The 22543-nt window shown below is 41.8% G+C and overlaps 1 long non-coding RNA gene across 1 annotated transcript in view; it reads right to left on the bottom strand.

Annotated features, from left to right (window-relative positions):
• The window catches only part of LOC146441023 (uncharacterized), a 226667-nt gene extending 204124 nt beyond the window's left edge, over positions 1 to 22543 (bottom strand). Inside the window, exon 1 of the long non-coding RNA XR_014850386.1 lies at positions 22438 to 22543. This is a non-coding gene — a long non-coding RNA (uncharacterized LOC146441023). The remainder of the gene's footprint in view (positions 1 to 22437) is intronic.

Raw genomic sequence — 22543 nt, 5'->3', positions numbered from 1 at the left:
CTACCTTCAAAGCCACTATATCTTCAGTGCAGAGAATTTTTAGCTGCCCAAGCAGGTAAGATGCTAAAGAAACTTGTATTTTAAGAAACTGAAAAGTTTTTACTCTACTGTTTTTCACAGTACTGTACTAATGGAGCAAATCAATTCCCAGATGCTTTATATTTTTGTTGGCATATCCAAGGCCCAAGGTTGTGTATTTAGTCAGACATTATGGGACCTGTATCCTCATGGAACTTTATTCTTACACAGCTGCTTTCAAAGACGTAGTCAGGATTTCAAGGTTTATCAAGCCATTGCTCAACAATCTGGTGCATGCCAGATACAGAGGGATACAGTACAGTACATATAGACTCCTCATGGTGAATTATTGGTAGCTAAAGGTTTAGGTACCAATAATTGAGTTGGTACCTAAACCAATTCTCAAAACCTCAGCCATTTTCTGAACACATCCATGCTACTAGAGCTAGCCTACAGTTTGGCATTGGTGAGAAAACAACGCACACCCTCTGACAAAGACGCAGTAAATTAGATAATATCCTGACTGTTTATGCAAGCCTGTCTATGTGCTAGCATACGTGCTAGCATTCAGACCCTGAATAGGGTAATCTGCTTCAAATTCAATTACTTAGCGACTTTGCAAAATGCTGCTTATCAGGCATTAATACTTCCCTATTCTTGCTTTAACACCTGCGTCACAGCTTAGAAAAGAGCAAGCTGAGCCAGGGAAAGTGGGAGCCACGTGGGGTTGCAAAAATCCCATGGGACTACCTCTTAAGACTTCAGTCTCCATCCGAAAGCCTGGTTTTTGCTCAGCTTTAAGAGATCCCTCAAACATTTGAAATACCACAGGGGCTTTCCTAATTAACCCTTGATTATATGATTATACATAATAAGCACCTGAAGGCTGCATTTCTCTTAATTCAGACACCTTCAGGGAGACCCAAATTCCATTTCTCTCTTCCCGGAGCTGCTGGCAGATACTAGATAATAACTCCTCTCTCTCATCGAGTTCTTGTAAGCTCTGCCAAGAGCAAACTGCTACTTTGCAATCCAAGCAGCACAGGCCCAGGGGAGAAAAGAAAAAAGAGTTAGAAAGGACTAGGTGTTGGGTTTGAGGGGTTGGGGATTTTTTTGGGGGGGGATGTTGATTTGTTGGTTTTTTTCCAGAAAGTAATATCTCTCCTCCTTACCACTCCTAAGACCTGTGACTTTACCATCCATACCTTTCTGAGAAAGGAATGCATAGGAAATAAAAAGTCCTAGAGCTATCTGTGCCACAGACTAAAAACAGCTAATTAAACCTTTAGGCATTTAGAACTGCTCTAAACACACTATCTGATAAGATTTTACCTATTGCACTTGCAGCAAACTTTCCTGGACAAAAAGGAAAAAAAAAAAAAAAAAACTTTAAAGGAGCAGCAGAGGCAATTTGGTTATGGTAAGACACTACTGATGGATCAATGGCATCTAGAACGAGTTGCTATCCCCACTCTCAGTGAGCAGAGACTCAATGAGACAAAGCCAGCAGGAAAAGAAACCTGACTGTTTCAGATACAAGCAGCTTTGCTCCTTGCTAATAAAACCTCCTACCTAAAGACAAACCCTCAGTTTTACTGGTAATCAAACATATTTAGAGTGAACTGTCAGAAGCAAAAGTTACTTCTCTTGTCAGGGTTAGGAAAAACATTAGTAAAATCAAGGTCAGTCATTAGTGTAGTAAAACAGCAGCAGTGTCATGAACTTGGGATATCACTGCCTGAAGAGCAGTCAAAACTCATTCTTTCTCATTGGAGTAATGCCTGAGAGGAAAAGAATTGGGTTGTATGTCAGCAGCGTAAGCAGCTGGAAACAACGAGGTACATTCCTAACAGTAACACTTTACATCAACTAAACACCTTTCATCCAAAGCATCTTACACAAGGATGAAAGAAGTATCATCATTTTACAGAGAAGAACCAAGGAATGCAGACTTGGTGTAGAACTCACTTGGATGTCAGACAGAGATCTGTTTGCACTGCACACTGAAGGCTTCTGCCAAGTGGATGAGAGTTTTTTCAGTTCATGTGCCATGCTGGAAAAGAAGTGTCTGCATGAGCATGTCAGGGCAGCACCAAGCCCAACCTAGCAAAGAAAGCCTTTCACCATGACTTTGCAGCCTCAGGCATGGCACTACCTCAGCTAACGTGGTCACCCGGCTTTAAAACAGAATGTATAGCAGGTATGTACTCATATGTGCCTTTGTGTCAGATGCTGGAGGAGGGAGGAAAAAAAGAAAAAAGGACAGATTTACAAGCCTGACTCTACAGGAAATAGAAATTAATGAGAGCTTGGCTACCAACTCAGTAAAAGCCAGATATTTACCACAGAGTTCTGATTCTCTTTAACACTGCCCAAAGTCACTTTGTGCTATAACACCCAATGGACAGAGACAAATTTCCCATTGCACAGCCTCAGCCACACCAGAGCCCAAGAATAACTTCAGTGTTAGTCCCCTAGTACAAAAAGTTGGAAGTGGCAAGGGTACATCTCAGTTTTGTTGCAGGTCCAACAAATATGCACTTGCACTGTTATACCAGCAAGGCTATCTTAATTTAAAGTCAGCTGGTACTAAAATGGACTAACCCACTTAAGAATGTAAAGTGCAGATCAAATTTATCATGTAAACATAATGTACTCTAAGAGAATAGCTTTCTAAGAGAAGAGCTTTCTGAGCTAAACTAGCGGGTAATTATCAAGGGAGGTAGATGTTCTGCTGCTCAGGAAGCTGAGCCCATTATAAAGAAAAAAAATCCACTAAACATAATAAAAGGCTATTGTTATAGGTCTCTGTATAAAAATAAAATGAAAACATCAGGTCATGGGGTGGGAGGAGTGGCTCAACCACCTGGTCCCTACCAGGAATACTATTTTCTAAGAATTTGCAACTACCTGCTCGGAATTAAGATTTTGAGATGAATTACCCTTTTTTGATAACAATCTGTTATGGTCTGGATAATTCCAATTCATTTCTTCCTACAAGTCCAGTCACATCGTCAACTTTTTTTTTTTTTGCTGTTACATTGAATTGTGTCACCAAAATATCCAATTTAAAAAAAATAACAACACTGGTCAAAGAATAGATGTGAGCTTTTGGCCTCAATGCTAAACTTTGATTTGCACTGACTCCAGGAAAGAGCTCAAAGCTGCTCTAATGCAATTCACAAACAAGAACACAGTGCTGGTCCCCCCACTGTGTGAACAGAGGCTGCTGTCCTCAAAAGAATAATGTTATCTGAGAGAGAGGGATGGTGACACAGCCAAAAACTAACACAGACAGACATTGTCAATTGTATGAACTTTCAGCTAGACTACAACAATGTGACAAATATGTCCCTATTGGCCCCAATATTTTTGGGCCATACTTAATTTCCCCCACTATGAACATAAGCAAAAACTATTTCTATCCCAATAAAGGGGTGAATTAGATTATTATTTGCCCACAGAATCTTTCATATCCCAAATTAGCTACAGACCATAAAGAACGAGCCCTCACTTTCAGAAGGCAAAGACAAAACACACTATTGCTGCTGAGTATCCTTGCCAGGAGAAGAGTTTATGATTCGGAGGGCAACAAAGCCTTTTTGTCTCAGCACCGTGTGGATTTCACCATGTGTGCTACTTGGAATGACACACTTCAGAGCAGTTCAGAGATGCCATGGGCCATCACATCATCCTGAGTCACCTTGACATTTCTGAGATTATGCATTGAGATGATAGCCTCAGGGCTATAAACCTTCTTTTTAATACATTATTAATGATAATGGCTGTTAGAGACTGCATAGTCCTAACACCTTGTTTTCCTCTCAGAAATCTAACTAAACTATTGTGCACACATAACAACAATATCCTGAAGGTCTAGATTAGGTTTTTCAGAGGCTCAAGTGTCTCAGCACTAGCTAGTGTCTGCACAGGAAAGTGTACTTCAAGTTCTCAGTTCACTCCCCTGCTCTATGAACCAAAGGAAAAGGGAACTACAAAGGCACCAGTAGTCTGCTGTATAATCTAATACAGATGTTGGATGTGTTTGCTGCTTCAGCTAGCCCTGCAGTTAACCTAAGTCACCTCTGACAGTTGCAGAAAAAGAATCTAGGCAATGTACCTAGAGACAGGTACATCTAGAAAAATACGTTTGCTTGTCTTTCAAATTGTACACAGGACTGGAAAGTAACTAGGTACAAAAAAAAAAAAATACCCTGTTTGCAAAGACAGCAGACAGTGCTGGAGCTTCATGTTCTTTGTACAAAGCGCAAGCTGTGAACATGTCCTCTGCTCTTTCCACTGACCTCCCATTGGTTTAAAAGAAGTCCTTCTCAAAGGCTGTGTAGTTTATCCTAAAAATTCAATGCACCAGCCCTACTCTCACCTGGCATTGTGCCACCCCAAATCTATTGCTGAAAAAAAGCTTGAAAATAACCTCTCCCCATAAGAAAATCAATACTATTGCTGTTTACTCTTCCAAGGTTTTTCTAGCCCACCACAGTTTCCTCAGCTTCCCTGTTCATGAGGAAGAGCACTAGCTCTAGTCCTGCTCCTTGCATGTGCTTTGCTTAGCTGTGGGCAGTGATACACATCTGTTTGATGTGGAACCTCCTCTAATTACCTGCCTAATTACATACAGAAGCACAGCTGAGTTTGGGTTGGTTTTGGTTGTTTTAGGGACTACACTCAATCAAGGTCAGAAATTTCATATACACCCCTTTTTGCTCAGTAGGTTAGTCCAACCTGCATGTTACAAGCAGAAGAGTGTGGCTGAAACTGAAAGTCTTCACTGATCTCTTGAAAGCTGGTGTTATCTGAATATTAACAGCATTACACGGATATTCATCTCATGCTCTGATAACATTGTTATCTCCCGAGCTCTTCGCTGCAGAAACAGGCGACTCACGCTTTGCACATCAAAGGAAAAGCGACAATAGCACAGCTTTAAAAAAACGGCCCGAACTGGGCAAAGTGCAGAGCTCGTACGCAGACAGCGTGTTGTGTTTATCTGTGAGCGGGCGCGGCCCCGGGAGCGCTCGGCCGCTCTGACTCAGCGCCGTGCAGTGGGAAAGGAAATGCGCTTCCATTTCAGAACCCCACCAAGGCCACCGTGCCCTGCCTCATGCTGTCACAGCAGAAGAGGAAAGGGCCGCTGCCAGGATTTAAACAAAAAAAAAAAAATTGGACAAGGTCAGGGAGGAGGAAGGAAAAACAAAACCACTTGGAAGAAAAAACACTTTATAGCATCAGTGCACTTGACTCTTTCTTTGACCTCATGCTGACGCTCGTCTTGCACAACTCAGGAGGAGTGAACGGAGCCACACACCTTCCCTTCCCCAGCAGGGACCTCGGCAGGGCCACAGAACAGCCCTGCCTCCGTGCTGCTAGCAGCTGCAGCCAAGGCTCGAGGAGAGGGGAGGTCAGGGGCAGCCCCATAGCACACACATTCCCCATGTGTATATTTGTGTATATTTGCATATGCACGTGTACACAGCATTATTTGAAAGTTGCTTTTGAAGGGCTCTGAGCCGCTGACACCATGGGTTCATGCCTTCAGTATGCTTTAAACAGCTGCCAGAGGTCAGGAATATGAAGTTGAAATATTTTCACCTTCTTCTCCTATGTTGTTTCAGAAAGTCTCATCTCACTTTTAGAGAGATTTTTGTCTGTTCGGCTATATATTCTTTACACTAAAATACAGTATTTTTTACATATGCAAGCAAACACAGAGATATGACTTTGAAAGCAATAAAAAAATCAAAACAAAATGGAAACATTAAATGAGAGCAACATAACCACACATTTCCTTCTGCCTGCATTTGTTCTACTGAGAACACCACTTCTCAGGTCCAGATAATCAGCATTTATCAGTAAAACAAGGTATCAGGGAGCAGTGAGAGCCGTAAAGGTGTTTATCTTCTCTGAATCATGAAGCTTTTCAGAGGGCATTTTCACAAGTCAAGAGAATTGTTCATGACTATCTTGTAGATTAGCAGTGTGATTTGGGAGCAACTGCCAAAAAGCAAAAAGGACAACAGAAATGCTGCATCTCTCAGGATCCTCTAGCCTTTCCCTATCTATGTCCACTTCTAGATATTTGTGACTTTTTATTTTGTCCCATAGCAAAAAGAATGGCCTGTTAATAGGTAACAAGAGAATCTGGAAAGATTTTTGTGACGCTATAAATAGCCAGAGCAGTTCTCCGGCCAGCAAAAGCAGTCCTGTGTTTATACCCAGAGAATGTAGACAGAGAAAGATAATGGCTTGTTTTGTTTAAGGTGGAATGACTTTGGCATAGAGCAGTTGCATTGTTACTAATTTTACACAGTTAAACGTGACAATAAAATCTTCAGAGTTCATTTCAAGACAGTTACAACACAGACTTAAATAGATCTGAAATACAGCTTGCATAGGCAATCAACAATATACATACAAAGATACGATATCAACATACACACATAGCTAGAGCCACGGTGACTAACACCGACTGACAGGATGCTGCTTTTATTTGCTTGGCTCTGCTGGGGCACACCACTGTATGGTAACACTCTGAGCCTTGTGTTCCTACAGGAATCCTGCAGAGCCGGGTCGGAGAAGCACATTGCACATATTTACTCTGCAGTAATGTTACCTACTTAGCCAGTCTGCTCCTGCATAATGCCAGGCTTCCTCTACTCCAAACCACTCTTGTTCTAGTCCATTCACCCCTCCATAACTGCTTGGCACAGTTGCAGTTCTCCTCCCCCCGCTTTTTTTTTTTTAATAGTCTTTGTCAAGTCTGCTTCTAAATCTTCCTGCTCATTTTGTTTCAGGGTCATATCTGAGGTGGTTTAAACTGAACCCACCCCCCAAAAAAAAACCCAAAACCAAAAAACAGGAGTTACAGGTCAGTTGCTTTTAGATAAGACTCATCAACTCAGAACCAAGGAGCTGCAGCTCAGATAATAGCACACATGAACTCAGAGCCAAGGAGTTGCAGCTCAGATAATAGCACACTTCACCACATAAACTATGCAGGCTTCCTGAAAGGAAGGGGACACACAGTACTCTCCCTGCAGTTCCAGCACTTCTTTCCATTGTCCCAGCTTTGAGATCCAAGCTGGCCAGCTCTGCAGAGTGCAGCATGCCTAAGGCCTGCAAAGAATGATTATATAATACTGCAGTACAATACTCCAGAGAAGGTATGAAAAACACCACCAACCAAACCAGAAGTCTCTAGCCAGAAACAACCCATAATGAAATACAGTTCAATAATTTTCCCCTAAACTGCTGGTGTTGGGAGAAAGCATCTGCCCTGTGGTGCAGTGTCTTACCTTCCCCAGAGGGGCTCCTGCTTCCCAGCCCAACCCTAGGCACATACTATGCATCCAGCCTTGGAGATCAAGTGCCCTCTATCCCATTCCTCACCAAGGCTCACATGCTAATCTCCTATACAAGTAGAGTGCAGTGGCATCTGACTAACATAATTTGAGGGCTAATCTAAAGCAATGTTATAACCTAATATTTCAACCCCCTTCATCCATTTGATACACAAGAACACAAGCCATACCTTGCCTTGATAAGTGTGTACTCACCCGTGTGTGTAACTCTTGAAATATATATTCAGGAATGTATACAACACCCCTGTGTTGGCAGGTTGATGAGGCCAAAGTACACATAGCTAAATTCTCCACAGAAAGGCTCTTCTACTGGGGCTGTAAACTGTGAAGGGCACTTCACAAAATAAGTAAAATAAAGTCACGTGACTTTAAAAAACCCTCTTATTTTATATGGATTATCATGCATTAAATCCTATTCTGCAACAGTTTAAGGCAGTCATTACTTGTACATATGCAACCACTTATTCAAATCCACTTCCCTCAACTCAGAAGTACAGCAGTCAGAAGAAAAATAGGTAAAACCATGTTTTGTTTTCGTCAAACTAGCTGAGGTGCTACTAGGAAAATAAAAAGGTAGAAAAAAAGAATAATCAAAAATCACAGTTGGTGGTTAAAATTTAATTTAGGTTTCCAAATGGAAGTCCAGAATATTACCTCGGTTTGAAGAAAAAAAAAATTAAAAAATAGGGGGAAAAAAAGCTCTGGACAATAAATTTTTCATTTGAGGAATCCTTAATCAAGCATTTTTCCTTGTTTGAGGCTCAATTCTGTGACCTATCAAAACCTACTCCTTCACTGAGTGTTGCATCAGCAGCAATCTGTACTCTTTGAGTAAGATTTCTAGTTTGTTATCCTACTAGGGATGACAAAACAGGTCTCCAGGTATGACTAAGGGCAGCACATGCTAGACATAATACACTCCTGGCTAGAACCTGCCATAAATTTAAGTAACAGGCACACACCAATATTTAATAAAAATGTTGCTTCAACATTGGAAAGTACAAAGCTAAACTAACATGACTTTCAAATAAGCAAAGCCATGCACTGCAGACACTACCGCTGTAGCTCATATGACATGGGTAAAGTTCACGTGAACATTTACAGTTGTTTCATCCATTCTGTGTTGAAGTAATATCTCTTGGAAAGCAGGTTAATTATAGCAGGATTTGACAAGATAAAAAAAGGACAGGAGACAACTGTGTGAGCAGAAAGCAATTTAAGCCAAACACCACCCACCTACACACTGAAGAAAGACCTGCATAGACAAGAACTCATGGAGCCAGATCTCAAGTAGAAGTCCAGGAAAATATACCAGTTTAGAACAAATCTTACTCCATCCACATATTTTAGGTTTAAACTAACAGTAGTCACTACATTGTGTATGACCAGTTCATTACTGCATGCTGTTTTTAGTTCACTGTTTTTCAGAATTAATGTGAAATGGAAAGATTCTCCCACAAGCCCAGTAGCCATCTGGTGCTATTGCTGTACTTCATGAAAAATTCATTGCCTTTTTATCATAGTCAGCTATTTCAGAGATTGTAGTGATTTATGTTTTTAAGCAGAATATTTTATTCACTATTGATGTTTGCAAATCTGCTTCAGCATCACAGTTCAACAGATTATGTTCTTCCTGGCTTCATCCTAGGGATTTCTTGCAGCCTTAAAGTCAGCAGAAGCTGTAAAAAAGTCAGTTTTAGTAATAGATTTATAAAATGGACGTCACAGCATAGTCTGTTTTCCCAAGCTAAATAAAGCTAAACTCAGTGCCAGTGCTCAAGTACTAAGAGCCACATTACAGCTCCAAGCTCTCATTCAGCCATTCATCTCCAACAGAGCTATCTGTCAAGTAACACACGACTTAGTTTGATATTCATTCTAGCTCAGAGAAATTTTGTATTTTTCCCTCATGCTCTACTCCCAGGAGATTCTGCAACCAGAAGTATTTCAGCAGGCTCTACAGAAACCAAAACCAAGTCAGTGGGTTGAGGAGTGCACAGGCTAAACCCCTCCTCCTGAGTGCTGAGAGAAGCATCGGCAGTGCAGTAATTGCTTCCTGGACTTGTAACCAGTCATTAGGAGCTGGGCTGAAACACCTTAACGCTGCCCTGTACCACACCGGAATGAACTGCTGGTGCTGTGGCTTTTGAAGCCCTTAAAATTGTGCTTTTTGTTCCCTCCTCCTTCAGGCTAACACGAATAAGGCCAAAAGAATTCAGATAATATAGCCTGGCAATTCTAAATAATCAGAACAAATGTTTGTGAGAGTTGGCAACACCTGAGGAGTGGGTGCAGAATACACCCCCAACAACTCAGTACACAGCAGGCTGCAATAGGAAATAGCTACTAAAATTGAAAAGGAACCGAGTGAATATTCATAAGTTCTCATCAAAAATAAGATCACCTGTAACAGTCCCTTTACATACCCACAAATATTTTATCAGCCCACACAAGACTTCTGTCTCAAACACTGCAAGTTAGCTCAGCCCTGAGTATTCATATATGCTGGGTATTCATATATTTCTGAGTTTTCATCTTAAAAATATTGCCTTTATTCAAACAAAGTCCCAAGCTGGTATTTTACTTGTTAATTAAAAAAACAAAAAACAAACAAAAAAAAACCCTAAACCCATCCCTCAATGAGTTGATGAGATGTCACAAAAGCATGCAGAAAGTCAAAAGTTTAAGGAAACAGGAATAATGCCATTGTACAGGGAGGGTCCTAGGGAAGCTAAAGCTGCCTCAGAGCCAAAATTAGTATAAAAGTGCAAGAAGAAACAACAAGGTATTCTTCTGGTACAGAGACATAAACAGCAGTTTTATAGAAAACATGGTTCTGTTGCTGAATGGGGTGGGGGAACTTGGTGGTAACAGGAGCAGAAAAGGCCTCTCCTGGTGAGCTTTGATCTCAGGCTTTTTTTGGTTGCTCTGCCTAATGGAAGAGTCTGGGAGGGCAGACTGAATATTTGTCTGGTCCTATGGGCTCATGTGACAAATAAGGCCAGCGAGACTGCTGGGCAGCACCACTGAGATGCCATCCTCAATTGCCTTTAAAAGGTCATGGCACTTTCAGGAGGGTCCCAATTGCTATAGAAATGCAAAAAGGTCAGATTCCTCTTCAAGAAGGATTATCTTGGGAAACCACAGACTTAATCACAGTCCCTGGAAAGACAGTGGAGCAAGTCTTCAAAGCCATTTCTAAGCACAATAAAAATGAGAAGATCGTGGAGAAATGGCAACAGGGAGTTACCAAAAGGAAATGGTGCTCAACTGATACGGTCTCCTTCTCTGAAGAAAAGGGTGACTTTGAACAAAATGGTGGATATCCCTTACCTTGGCTCTCCCAAAACCTTCAACAGTCTCCCTCAGTACCTACACCAGCCAAGTCAGAGGTATGGGAGGGAGGGAGGGAGGGAGGGAGGGAGGGAGGGCATACAAGGAAAATAGAGAACTGCAGGACCATTAATTAGGCTGAAAGAGTCAGTCATCAGAAGCCCTTGACTGTCATGGAGAGAGGTCAAAATATGGGTGACCACATACTAGTCCAGGATGCCCTTTGTACAATCTCAGTGCTTTGAGATCACAAAATAGTTGGGATTGGAAGAGGTCTCTGGACATAATTTAGTCCAAACCGTTGCCTAGGGTCACCTAGAGCAGGTTACAAAGGAATGCATCCAGGTGAGCTATGAATATCTCCAAAAAGAGAGATTCCATAAACCTCCCTGGGAAGCTTGTTCCAGTGCTCTGCCACCCTCAATGTAAAGTAGTTCTTCCTCATACTAAGGTGGAACTTCTTGTGGTTTAGTGGTTTTGTATTTTAGAGATATCCACAACTTGACTGGGCAAGGCTCTAAACAGCTGTACCCAGCTTCAGAGCTGGCTCTGCTTTTGGGAGCTGGACCATGCAAGAGTTTGATTCAATGATCATGATGCCAAGATCCAGGCTTTTCTTGTCCAAAGATCAAGAAGATACTCCAGCACAACCTTCCGTGAAGTTTCTTTCATGTAAAGAAGGGGAAAAGTAACTTGAAGTAAGATTTTCAGAGGCACTCTGTTCTCCCTACTTCTCATTTACTTTTTGAGATAAAAAAAATCCAGTGTGTTGGAGATTTTAAGCAGAATCCACAAACATGCAGAAGAGATTATACTGCCAAGTTCAAAAGAGTAAACTATGCAAACTGCAGAACAGCCTGAACTTTTAGCTTTCCTGCACTACAGATGACTGCATGACCAGGCTCTAGTTGCTGTGTTGAGCTGGCTTTGCAGGAAATACCTACACGCCTAAACAAACAATAATAGCAGGAGAGGTAAGAGCTCTCCTGCCCTGTCATTCCAATAAGATCACCCTACAGGGCACTTCCATTCAAGCCAGTCAGTCAAACAAATCATTAACTTGAAGTTTCAAGGAGCATGGAAAAGACTTTCTGCTTTCAGCACAGTTCTTTCCTGATTAGGGCAGAAAGAGACCACAGGCTCTCTACACATATGGCAACCTTCACACAATAACATTACTGCCAACTGCAGTGGCATAAGGCAGGTGGCTGTTTTAGTTATTGCTTTAAGCTGCAGATAAATCATTTCCCAGGGGAGGGACTGCAGCCACTGCACCTGCATGAATTCTCACAGACTCCTAACACCTCTCTCTAAAGTCAGCAGCATTAGCGCAGCAGTGAAGGTAACAGAAGTGAATAAAATCCCCCATTTTCTTCCTGTACATCCTCTGGAACAGTCTTACCCACTCCAGTCTTGAAGACAAAACCTATGAATAAAAAGGCTTCAGCATGGTTGTCTAAGGCATTTTAAGTTTGTGGTAAAAAAATAACCCCCCAAAAACCAATATAATATTCAAATCCCTTCATTCCTATTGGAATGGGTCTCATTTAGATGTCAGCAGTAGGAAATCTCAGAAGGCAGAGTAGCCCCCACATTTTGTTTCATTACCGGTTTGATGTAGCTGCATCCCAGCTCTGAAGGATGGTTGTCTTACATGAGGCCATATGGCACACCAGCATCTGCTCACTGCTCTTTTCTGTTCTTCCCATTTTCCATCATCCTGTATTCCTCTAATTCCAAGTCATCTTATTTAAATTACATGGCTGAGTATTGACATTCTGGTCTGTGTTTGCATAGCCCTTTGCAGAATGATATGCAGGTCCATCAATAGTTCTTAAGTACAATGTTAATAAAAATTAGACCAGTTACATCTACTAACTGGGAGAGCACTGGGCCTGTTACAAGTTCTAATATACTTGCTGTCTCAATTCTAAGAACAAAGACACCAGTGATTACATTAATTACAATAAAATCATATTCCCACACTCTGCACCTGAATTTCTCTCTCAAAGAAAGCTAAACAGTCTGGCTTCAAAAAGAAAAAGAAATACAGTCAGTGGCCAACCAAGGACAAGAGATTTCATAGTCAAAAACCCCTCCCAAAGAAAACTAATCCTGGCCTTCTCAAGCCTGAGAGTCCTGTCTCCATCAGTGAGAACCATGGTTGCTCATTAGTATTCCCTGTGCTCAAGGAGTTTGGTTAATAGCCTAAAGCTGCATCTGTGACAGCAGTATTTACTTAACAAGGAGATAACCCACAGGCTTCAGTGGATTGCTTATTTCTGCTCATGCTGGAGCAGGCCCACAGACTTAGTACAGATGGAAGGGAAGGAGATAGGATGTGGTTCTTCGCTTACACAAGAGAGTATTTCTACTAAGAGGGCACAGAATAGGAATCTGAGTCAACATCTGCTGAAATTGGTGGAAAGGCTCCCATTCTTTTCTGCCTACTGTTTTCCTCCTTGTCCTCATTTCTAATTTCAAGGTTTGATGCAAGCATATACAAGTAAGTAAAATCCATATTTTTGGCCACATACATTAAATCAGACCCAGAACTTCAGTTTTGGCTTTTTCAGTTTAGTTCATTCTGTTGTCATACTGCTCTGGTTGTTTTTATTGCTTGCTGTAGGTAGATATTTCAGGCATCTCTCTCATTTTTAAAAAGAACATTCTTCAAACGACACCCCCTCTGCACACACAATTTTTTCATAACATATTTCTAAGTTTGTCTCAAGAAAGCATCTTCCAGTGGAATAAATTTAAACTTTCATTTTGAGTCTTAGTTAAATTGAGACTGCTCACAAAAAGATAAATATAGGTTTTAAGATAAACACATTCCTCCTAGAACATTCAGTCACAGTGTTACTGTAGTAACAGTCATACATACTTGCACCTCCTCACAGCTAAAGGAAAGTAAGAGAATGACAGTCAGGCAAGTGCTGAAGCAAAGATCTCGGATCACATCCAAAAAGTGGTCACATCAGCTGAGGTGGCATCAAGAAGTGTGACTGATATTCCAATAACTCATTTTGGTTTTCATTAAACAAGGAATGCTGATTCACATAATTCAGCTGCCAGGTTTAGCCTGCTAAGCTGCTCCAGAATAATTTCCTCAGCCTAGAGCTGCCCCTGCACACAATGCGGGACACCATTAGTATAATTTCCATCAGAGAGCAAGTAGGAGTCCAAGGCTCCTGCTACAAGGAGTCCAGAGCCTACTGCACTTTGAAATATAAAGAAAAGACAGATTACCTCAGAATTCAATTTAACTTCAGGAACAAAGGCTATATACCTATCTGTCTGAAGCAAACTAACCAGAATTAAGTATTTTAAGTGCATTAACTGAGGAAGAGTGCAAAGCCCACAGTTTTCCCAAAAATCCAGCTTCCTTATTTAGCTTTGTTCAGGCTCCTTACAGGCCCTATCTGCCTTTGAAATATGCAGTGCTTGGCCTATGTAGAGCAGACCTGAGCTATTACAGCTGCCTGAGTCAGTCTTACGATACCTAATGAAAGGACTTTGCCTGTGCTGTACCCTGGCATGTACCATAACGTCTACAACATGGGGACAAAGTGGCCCATCGTTTCCTCCCACGTGTGCCAGAGCCACGCCAAGCACATTCCAGAGGGTGTAAAAGATTTGGCCAACACATGAGTCTTGGAGATAAGCCCCAAGTCCACTGTACACAGCCAGGAAGGCACATGGTTGTAGTAGAGCAGTAATATCAAGACAGTAACGCATTGAGGGACAAAGTCTTTGTAGTCACCTCAGCAGATGACAGGCTAAAGATGTTGGAAAGGAAAGAGAGAACTTTTTAGGCAGTGGCAAAGACTTCTCCATACATGCAAGTGGCTATAGCAGTGCTAACAAATACACAAGCATTGGTCCCAGATGCCTTCACAAGCCATAGAGGGAAAGAGACTTCCAGATAAGCATCTTGTTTCAAGCAAAAGTGACAATCGTCCCTTTGAAATTAATATTTTCTAACTGTTTATCCTCTTTGTATGATCAGATTCAGATTAGGTAGGATGAGAAAGACCCGCTGAGATCACAGACATACCCAAGATAGACTAGTAAAACTGGAAGGTCCTTCCTTATCTGCAACTTCGTGTTATGAGTAAAGTTTTTTTATTGTGGTATAATGCTTTAACTTCAATTGCCTCCCCAGCAAAATTATCCCAGCACAAGCATTTTTGTCTGTTGCGATCACATCTACAACACCAGTACACGTAACAACATTGCCAAGGTGTCATTCTGCATCAATGCCTTGCCAGCTGAAGTTTAAAAGATGGAAGCACAAAGTCTAGCAGTTAAGAGACACAACTATATCCTTGTTGGATCTGTCTTTTTAATACCCACTACCCCCTACCAGAGAATGATTGCTGCAGAAAAGATTACAAAAAGAACAGGTGTATGAAATACTAATAGTGCAATGATAAGACTAACAGCTGGGGACAGCAAGCAGGCAAGTCTCCCACGAGAAGGAGCGAGGGAGATATTCCCAAAGGCACTGATCCCTCACATTTGATCTTATCCCCCACATCACAATCTACGCATTGTTTTTTGGCAAGATGACAGGTAGATGGAGAACAATTTAACTTCTCTATCAGTGGGATGGTTTGGCATGGTACAAGAGGCACGTATCCTTACAACTACAAAGTCAGAGAGATTAGCAGAACCACCCTGTTTGCTTAACAAAGTGACGTAAGCCACACAACCACGCAAGCATAGCCTTTGTTCTCTCCTCCAGCTATCCCTGTTTTTCCTCAATGCCCTCCCACTAATTTCAAGTCTAGCAAAGTAGTCTGTAAGCCTTAAAGCAGGTACTCTTTAATGTCCAGGTGTGTTCTGAGTAGGCACCAAGTGTAGATAATCATCATAAACCTGAATTCAATTGTTGGTAACTACAATGTCCCTAGAAAGTCTATACATACATATACATATAGTTTGCCATTAATAAATTCTGTTTCAGGAGGCTGAGTGTATTAAAGAAATGATTATGCCTCACAAAGTATGGATGAACACTTTTTTATAGTTAGGAGTTACCAAACAATTAGCAGATGGTGTTAGACTATCGTAAGTTCAACTCTTAATAGAGATGGCTTATAGATAAAAATGGTGAAGCCACCAATTGATGTGCTTAAGACATGTTACTCCTGTAACAGGATTATGGCATCCATTAGTCAATTCCATTGAGGATAAGCTCTGTCACACAATTACCTGATACAAAACAGACTAAGTAGAATATAACAGACATTCGTCATCACCAGATACACAATTACAGTAAAGAGAATCATACCAGTTCTTTTTTAAAATAATTATATTTTATATCTCAGCAGGCTTGTTTTCAGTAATTTCAAGATCTTTTGTCATTCCACTACCCAAACAGACACAGAAATCACAATGAAGTCAGCCAGATTTAAAGGCAAACCACATCCCTCAGCTAAGAGACTATTTTCACTTCAGATAAAGCAGCAGAACACTTTTTTATTTTTTTGGTCTAAATAAATATAGAAAAACCAAGACTGGGTGAAAATCTATGAGGGACCAAATATGAGTTGGGATTGGTTATATTTATAAAATAATAAATACATTAGTACTATTTTCTACATATTAGCTCAGGTGTCTGGCCTGATACAGGCAGCACCGCAGAAGGCAGTGGGTGAATCCCAGGTTGACTGGGCGAGGGGCAGAGGGATGCTGTGGGTGGCAGAGGGATGCTGTGGGTTGCAGCAATTCCCCCAGCTGGCAGCACTGCCAGGGAGGCTGAGGAACATGCAGCACCCAACAGGGACAGCCCAAGCTCCTAGTGCTGTCACAAAAAGCTGTTAATTTAGAAGAGAATGAAGAAGCTGAAACTTCCTCAAGAACACACCCACACATCTTTGAACCCTAATAAATCCACAAACAGGAAGTGAGATGATGGTTTACCATGACAGAGGGAGTTTCTCTGCATAAGCTCCAGGTTATGCAGTCCCAGAGATAGAGAGGCTCAGCAGTGAGTCACCAGTTCCTATGGTCAGATGTGACCAGCAGGACAGACAGAGGAGCTCTCTCTGCCAGAGCACCTCCTTGTGCTGGAGTCAGAGCACCCAAACCGCTCAGACCACCTGCAAGTGGCACCTCAGGGCACCTATTTCAGGGACCTGTCCAGAAGCCCAGATGCAGCTGCTCTCTTGTACATGGCTCTTCTCCAGCCCCAGCTGCCTCTTGCCTCACGGGCTGCCCCACTAGCCAGGGAAGGAAGAGAATGGCAAGGCTCTGGTGCCAGGGCAGATCAATTGCACCCTCCTCTCCTGGATTATTAGGTAATCTAATTACTAAACAAAGAATTTGACAGAGTAACTGCAGTCAACACTGTCATTACTTCACCTTTTAAAAAGTTATTTATGTCCATCTCAAAAGAAGCTACAGCTCACCTCCATCTGAAAGGAAAATAAACACCATCTGAGCCAAACAAATAATGTCTCACTTCAAACATTCAATTCAAAACCTTAATGAAACTGGAAGTAAAAGTGGCATTTTGCTTTCTTCTCACCATAAGCTTTCATACATGTCAAGAATTCTCTAACCAAGAACTGAGTTGAAGCTGTCAGGAGACACTATCTACCAGATTCTACAAATATAACTTCAGAAACTGAATATGAAATTAGAATAAAAATAATTTCACATCAGAATTTAAGCTGCAGTATTGTTTAACACTGAAGTAAGGTATTGTGTATGTTGAACAGCCCCATATTAATTGAAGACAAAAAGCTTTAAGAGCAGGTACTCAGCAATGAGTACAGAAAGCATGACATTCCTAAATTATCATATTTTTTCCTAACAGAGTTGGTGATGGAACAAGAAGGAAAGGAATAAGCACAGGTACAATTAAGATCAAGGCTTGCCTTCCTTATGCACATCAAGAAATTGTCAGTCAGGCTGAAGTACCACAGTACGACCTTCAGAACAGATAGATCCTTGTCCTGAACCACCATGATGCCCCCAGGATTTATTTGCCAGCCTTCAGAAGAGGATCAGGTTCTCAGTCCTTCTGTCCCTGAAAGTTGGGGGAAAACCCCAAAAGCAACCAACCCAAAAAGCAAACAAAAACCCACAACTAAACCTCCACACCAAAAACCAAAAGCTTCCTTACTACCACAAAAAATACTTTGCAACTCTTTGACAGTCATCACATCTTGTATTTGACCTCACAATCTTCCTGGTACTTCAGAAATTTTAAAATGTAATAAGAGCTTTCAACCTCCAATTTTACCCTTTTTACTTTCCAGACAGTTGTGTAGAAGCTTAAAAGTGGCTTATAACATACTACATAACTCTTACCAACAAAATTCCCCTGTTTTGCAGAAACAAGGTCATATACTGATCAATTCATCAGAGAGCAAATCACCTTAAATAAGTATAGCAATTGTACACTTGCAGTTTTCAGAAACTTAGAATCATTGCTTTGAGACTGAAAAAAAAGGCATCAGTACACTGTACAGTGGTGTAACAGAAGAAAATATCAAAGCAATATTCACAAGAAACGTTTTTAGGCTAAGGCAGACACTGTTAAGAACCAAGGTTCACCTTTTACTTCTGCTTAAAACAATTCCAGCTCACTATTTCGGTGATGGCAGCCAGTGAGACCAATGACACTTGGCTAGGAATGCAAGTCTCTGACATTTTTTTCCAAAGAAAGTACCATTGTATTGAATTGTGTTTTGTGCACGCTGTTACTACTTTGCAAACATCAAGGCCCTGATTTCATGATCCAGAGTTCTTCAGCAGCAGCAGCACCAGTCTAAGGTACTCCCACCATTCAGCCCTATCTTCTCTGCACAACCCCCTCCAGTTGTGCTGGCATGGAGTCCAGCCAGCTGCAGCCTGAATTGATAAGCTGGAAGATAACCCAGGAATTTTACTGAAGCCAGATCAGCTCACTGTGAGGGCCACAACACAGCTGCACAGGTAACTGTGCCAGCACAGCTACGGGATGTAAATCAGCATTTTTACTGAATACTTCATACCAAAGATACAGCCAAAGGATCTAGTTGTTTACATTTTTGAAAAATGTTTTAAACTCTTCTGTCTCATCCTATGCATATACACAAGTCAGAGATTCCATTTATAAAATAAAATCTAGCCTTAATGCTGATCTTAAGAAATAAATACACCATAATCCAAAGATTGAATAAACCTCCCATTTATATACTTTTAAAGTTACTTTTAAATATCATTAAAACCACTGATAAGGAAATGCTAATGCTGGAAATAACATTCTTAAAAGACAGCAAACTTTGGCTACAGGAAGGCCTCTATCCAGACAGCATTCCCTTGGGAGAAGCAGCACGCACTGGATTATATCACTTCTGCTTCATCACAGTGAAGAAATTTAGAAATTGTTAATAACTTGGAAGCCACTGAAAAGTTTGTAAAAGGAGACGCTGAAGTAGCTTGCCACAAAAAGACCATGCACACATGACAGAGCACAGAAATGTCTCCGTGTTCTGTTGAAGCACTAGGAAAAGGTGTCAGGACACACTGCCCAGACTGGACCTCTCCACGTGCCTTGGGCAGGCAGTTGAGCAAGAGGAGACTTCCCACTCCCTTACAGAGAATTCAGAGCTTGCAGATAAGATCTGTAAATGTGTCAGAGTCACAAGCTGCAATAGGACCCGCTGTTCACAGCAAGGCTTAACTCCGCATTTCCAAAGGAAGTGCTTTGCTCCTCATTGATTATCAGAAGGGCAAAGGGCGAGGGAGGGGGAAGGGAAAGGGAAGGCTGACTGGCCCCTGCCAGATATCTATCTGAACATTATCCAAAGTGAGAACAATTTATTCATTTGCAAATATCCCCCATAAAACAGAGCCAAATCTGCACGGAGCTGGTCTCCAGCCCTTCCTAGTGAGGAGCTGGGCAGAAGCATCACAGCAGCCACCTCATCCCCAGCTGTAGCACCTCGCACGCCTGAGGCTCCTGAGTGCCCAGGCTGGGCTCTCCCACCCCTGCCGAGGCATGGCTGCTGCACGGGAGCAGAGGACTTTGGAGCACAGGGCTTCCTGCACGTGGCAGGAGAGCGAGGCCACGTTCCAGGTACACTGCCAGGAGACCTGCTGAGGACAGGCAGGACAGCCTGGTGATGTTGATGTTACTGGAAAAGGGGAGCACTTCCAGCCCCATCACCCACAGGCAGGGACTTCCTGAGGGTCCCTGCTCCCCCTATTTTGTTCTCTTTTCCCCTGGAGAAAAGCATGTATCCATTTGTAATCAAAGCCTGTCCAAACACCTATCAGCCAAAGAGTCACCAGTGAAAGTATCCACATGGGAATCATAAGATAAAGTCCCTGCTTTTTTTCCATGTCAACTTCAGCAAAAAATTGATTATTTCACCAAACCAGCACAAACTGAAAGAGAGCACCATGGTGCACAGAGAAGTCAAAATCAGCCCCAGTCATGAGCAGTGATAGCCACCCCACCAATAGCTCATGTCAGAGTGGCTCTAATCGCTTTACTCAGCAGAGACTGTGAGCAGCACGGCACATTTTGGAGCTCACAGAGGTCAGATGAAGCCTCTAGCTGGTCAGTCAGAAGGTAGCATTGCTCTGCAGGCCAGAGACACCCACACTGACAGTCTCTAGCTCTAGATGACCCAACAGCTGACCAAAGAAATACAGCAACAGGCTCTTTGAACACAGTAACAACAAATCAGTTATTACTCTCTCCATCAAAATATTTCTCAAGAGGTCCTATCCTAGTTTGCCATTCCTTATGGAAGACTAGCAAAGTCACCGCAATACTCTCAGTGTTCTCTTTGAGCTCCTTTAAAAGGCAAGAAAGAGCGAGAAAATTCAGGAGTCTGTTTGAATATGGGATTATTTGATCTGCATCAGGATTTAAATTGAGCTTTTCAGAATCACAGTATATGGATGGAAATGCATTAGAGTCCAACACCATCGCTGCAGAGGGCAGGAGTCTGAGACACAAGGGGGAATACAAAATTGCATTCTCGCTCACAGGTGACCTGCTGTTGTCACTGAAAGAGCTCATAAATTGACAGGACACACTGTCTGAGGGAGTCCCACCACAGAGCTGGCTAAGGCAGACTCACAGCACTCCAGCCATTCTAGAGTTTGCTAAAAGAAGGGTTTCTGGCTGCCAGCAGCAAGCCCTGGCTTTGCAACAAGGGTAACCTGACACGTCCATCAGCTCAGCATGCTGAATAAAAGAAGCTGTCCTGTGCTTTGCCACCAAGCTCACCGCCAGCCCTGCTCCAGATGGTATCCATGGAGCTTTGCTGCTGAAGGCCACTGAACTGAATGGCTTGATAGAAAGAGTACAACTGTAGTGCACTTTGAACAACAAACAAACCCCTACTAAAAACAACCAACCAAAAAAACTCACCAAAAATGCCCCAGCAAAACCCATACCCCTCATTCTATGAAGTATTCCTATTATCATACAAAATTTAGAGTCACTTGTTAGCTGAAGGTCTTTTTGGGTTTTGTGGTTTTTGGGGAGATTCTTAATTCTATTTTTTTGGATTTGGGCTCTTTTTTTTGAGGTGGGAGGGAGGTTGTTGTTTTGTTTTCTCAAGAGCCTCACAAACATTGTCATATCTTTTTACAGACTGTATTTTTTTTGACTGGTTTGTTTTAAGCCTTAGCTCCCACCTCTCTACTTTTCATTTTGCATATGTTTTGTAATAATTACAACATGCTCAAAAAAAAATTTAAAAAATCAATGCCCCAACAATCATCATATCAGAAATTAGATTAATGTTTGCTGCGTTCCAATCCTAAAACCAGTAAAACTACGAACCACTCTGCCCAAAACATCCAAGCACAGCCTTGTTGGTTCTCTAGTCCTCTGGAGGAATTTACCCCTGCACCACTCTCCTGCAGACCTGAAAACTCTTTGAATGCCAGTGCAACCACTCACTAGTGCTGAATTTGCTATGTTATGAATTATTAATTCACTGCCCCAGGCCTGAGAAGCAATAGGTAAAGGCTTTCTAAGCACATCTGCAGTGGAAGAGAGAAAATGAGCAAAGAGGAACAATGCAGCTTTCCACAGGAGTCTCAGTTCCAGTTTCGATGTCTTCACAACCCAGTTTAATCCACACAATACACAGAGTGAAGAGGATGTTTAGGGAAGCAGATAATATCTGCTTTGGAGACTATGTACAGTTATTTTCTCACTAGAGATAACTGATAGGATGTCATAGCACCTGGTCTCACATCAGAGATAAGCCCCCAGGAGGTACACCCTCACTGTGCTTTCACATGATGATAGGATGATTTAGGGGAAGCAGATCTCCCCATAAGCCTGCACAACAGCTTTCTTTTAAGATCAAGCAATTACTTCAGCAAGACAAAGTCTCACACTTTCCCCAAGGCTACAGGAACACACATTTAGTCATTTGCTAAAACCCAAAACTCATAACACTATACCTTAAAATCTCTTCTTTCAAATTATCTTCCTCCCTCCACCCCAGCTTCCAGCATTTCAGCTGGGTTTCCCAAAGAAATTAGTTATATGTAATTCCAGAGTATTAGCTGTAGTGGATTTTGAACCTTTTAGGAAACAAGTTTGACCATAATAGATACTTATGAAAATATTAAACTATTACAGCTTTCACAACACAGGGACAAAGAAGCCCCTTTTTCATACCCCCTGCTAAGTTAGGAGTCTCTCATCAGAAAGGTTTTCAGTCACTCATACCTTGTTAGACAGAAGAAAACCTGAAGCCACCATAGCAGTTTATAATCTCCTCTGCTTCTGGAGCTCTGCACTCACATCTTGTTTCTATGCTCAGGTCAGCCCTAAA

This window comes from Lichenostomus cassidix, chromosome 2, assembly GCF_008360975.1.
Source record: "Lichenostomus cassidix isolate B80296 chromosome 2, HeHo_3.0, whole genome shotgun sequence".
NCBI lineage: Eukaryota > Metazoa > Chordata > Aves > Passeriformes > Meliphagidae > Lichenostomus > Lichenostomus cassidix.
Note: the sequence above shows the minus strand (reverse complement) of the source record. Positions and strands in the feature narration are given on the sequence as shown.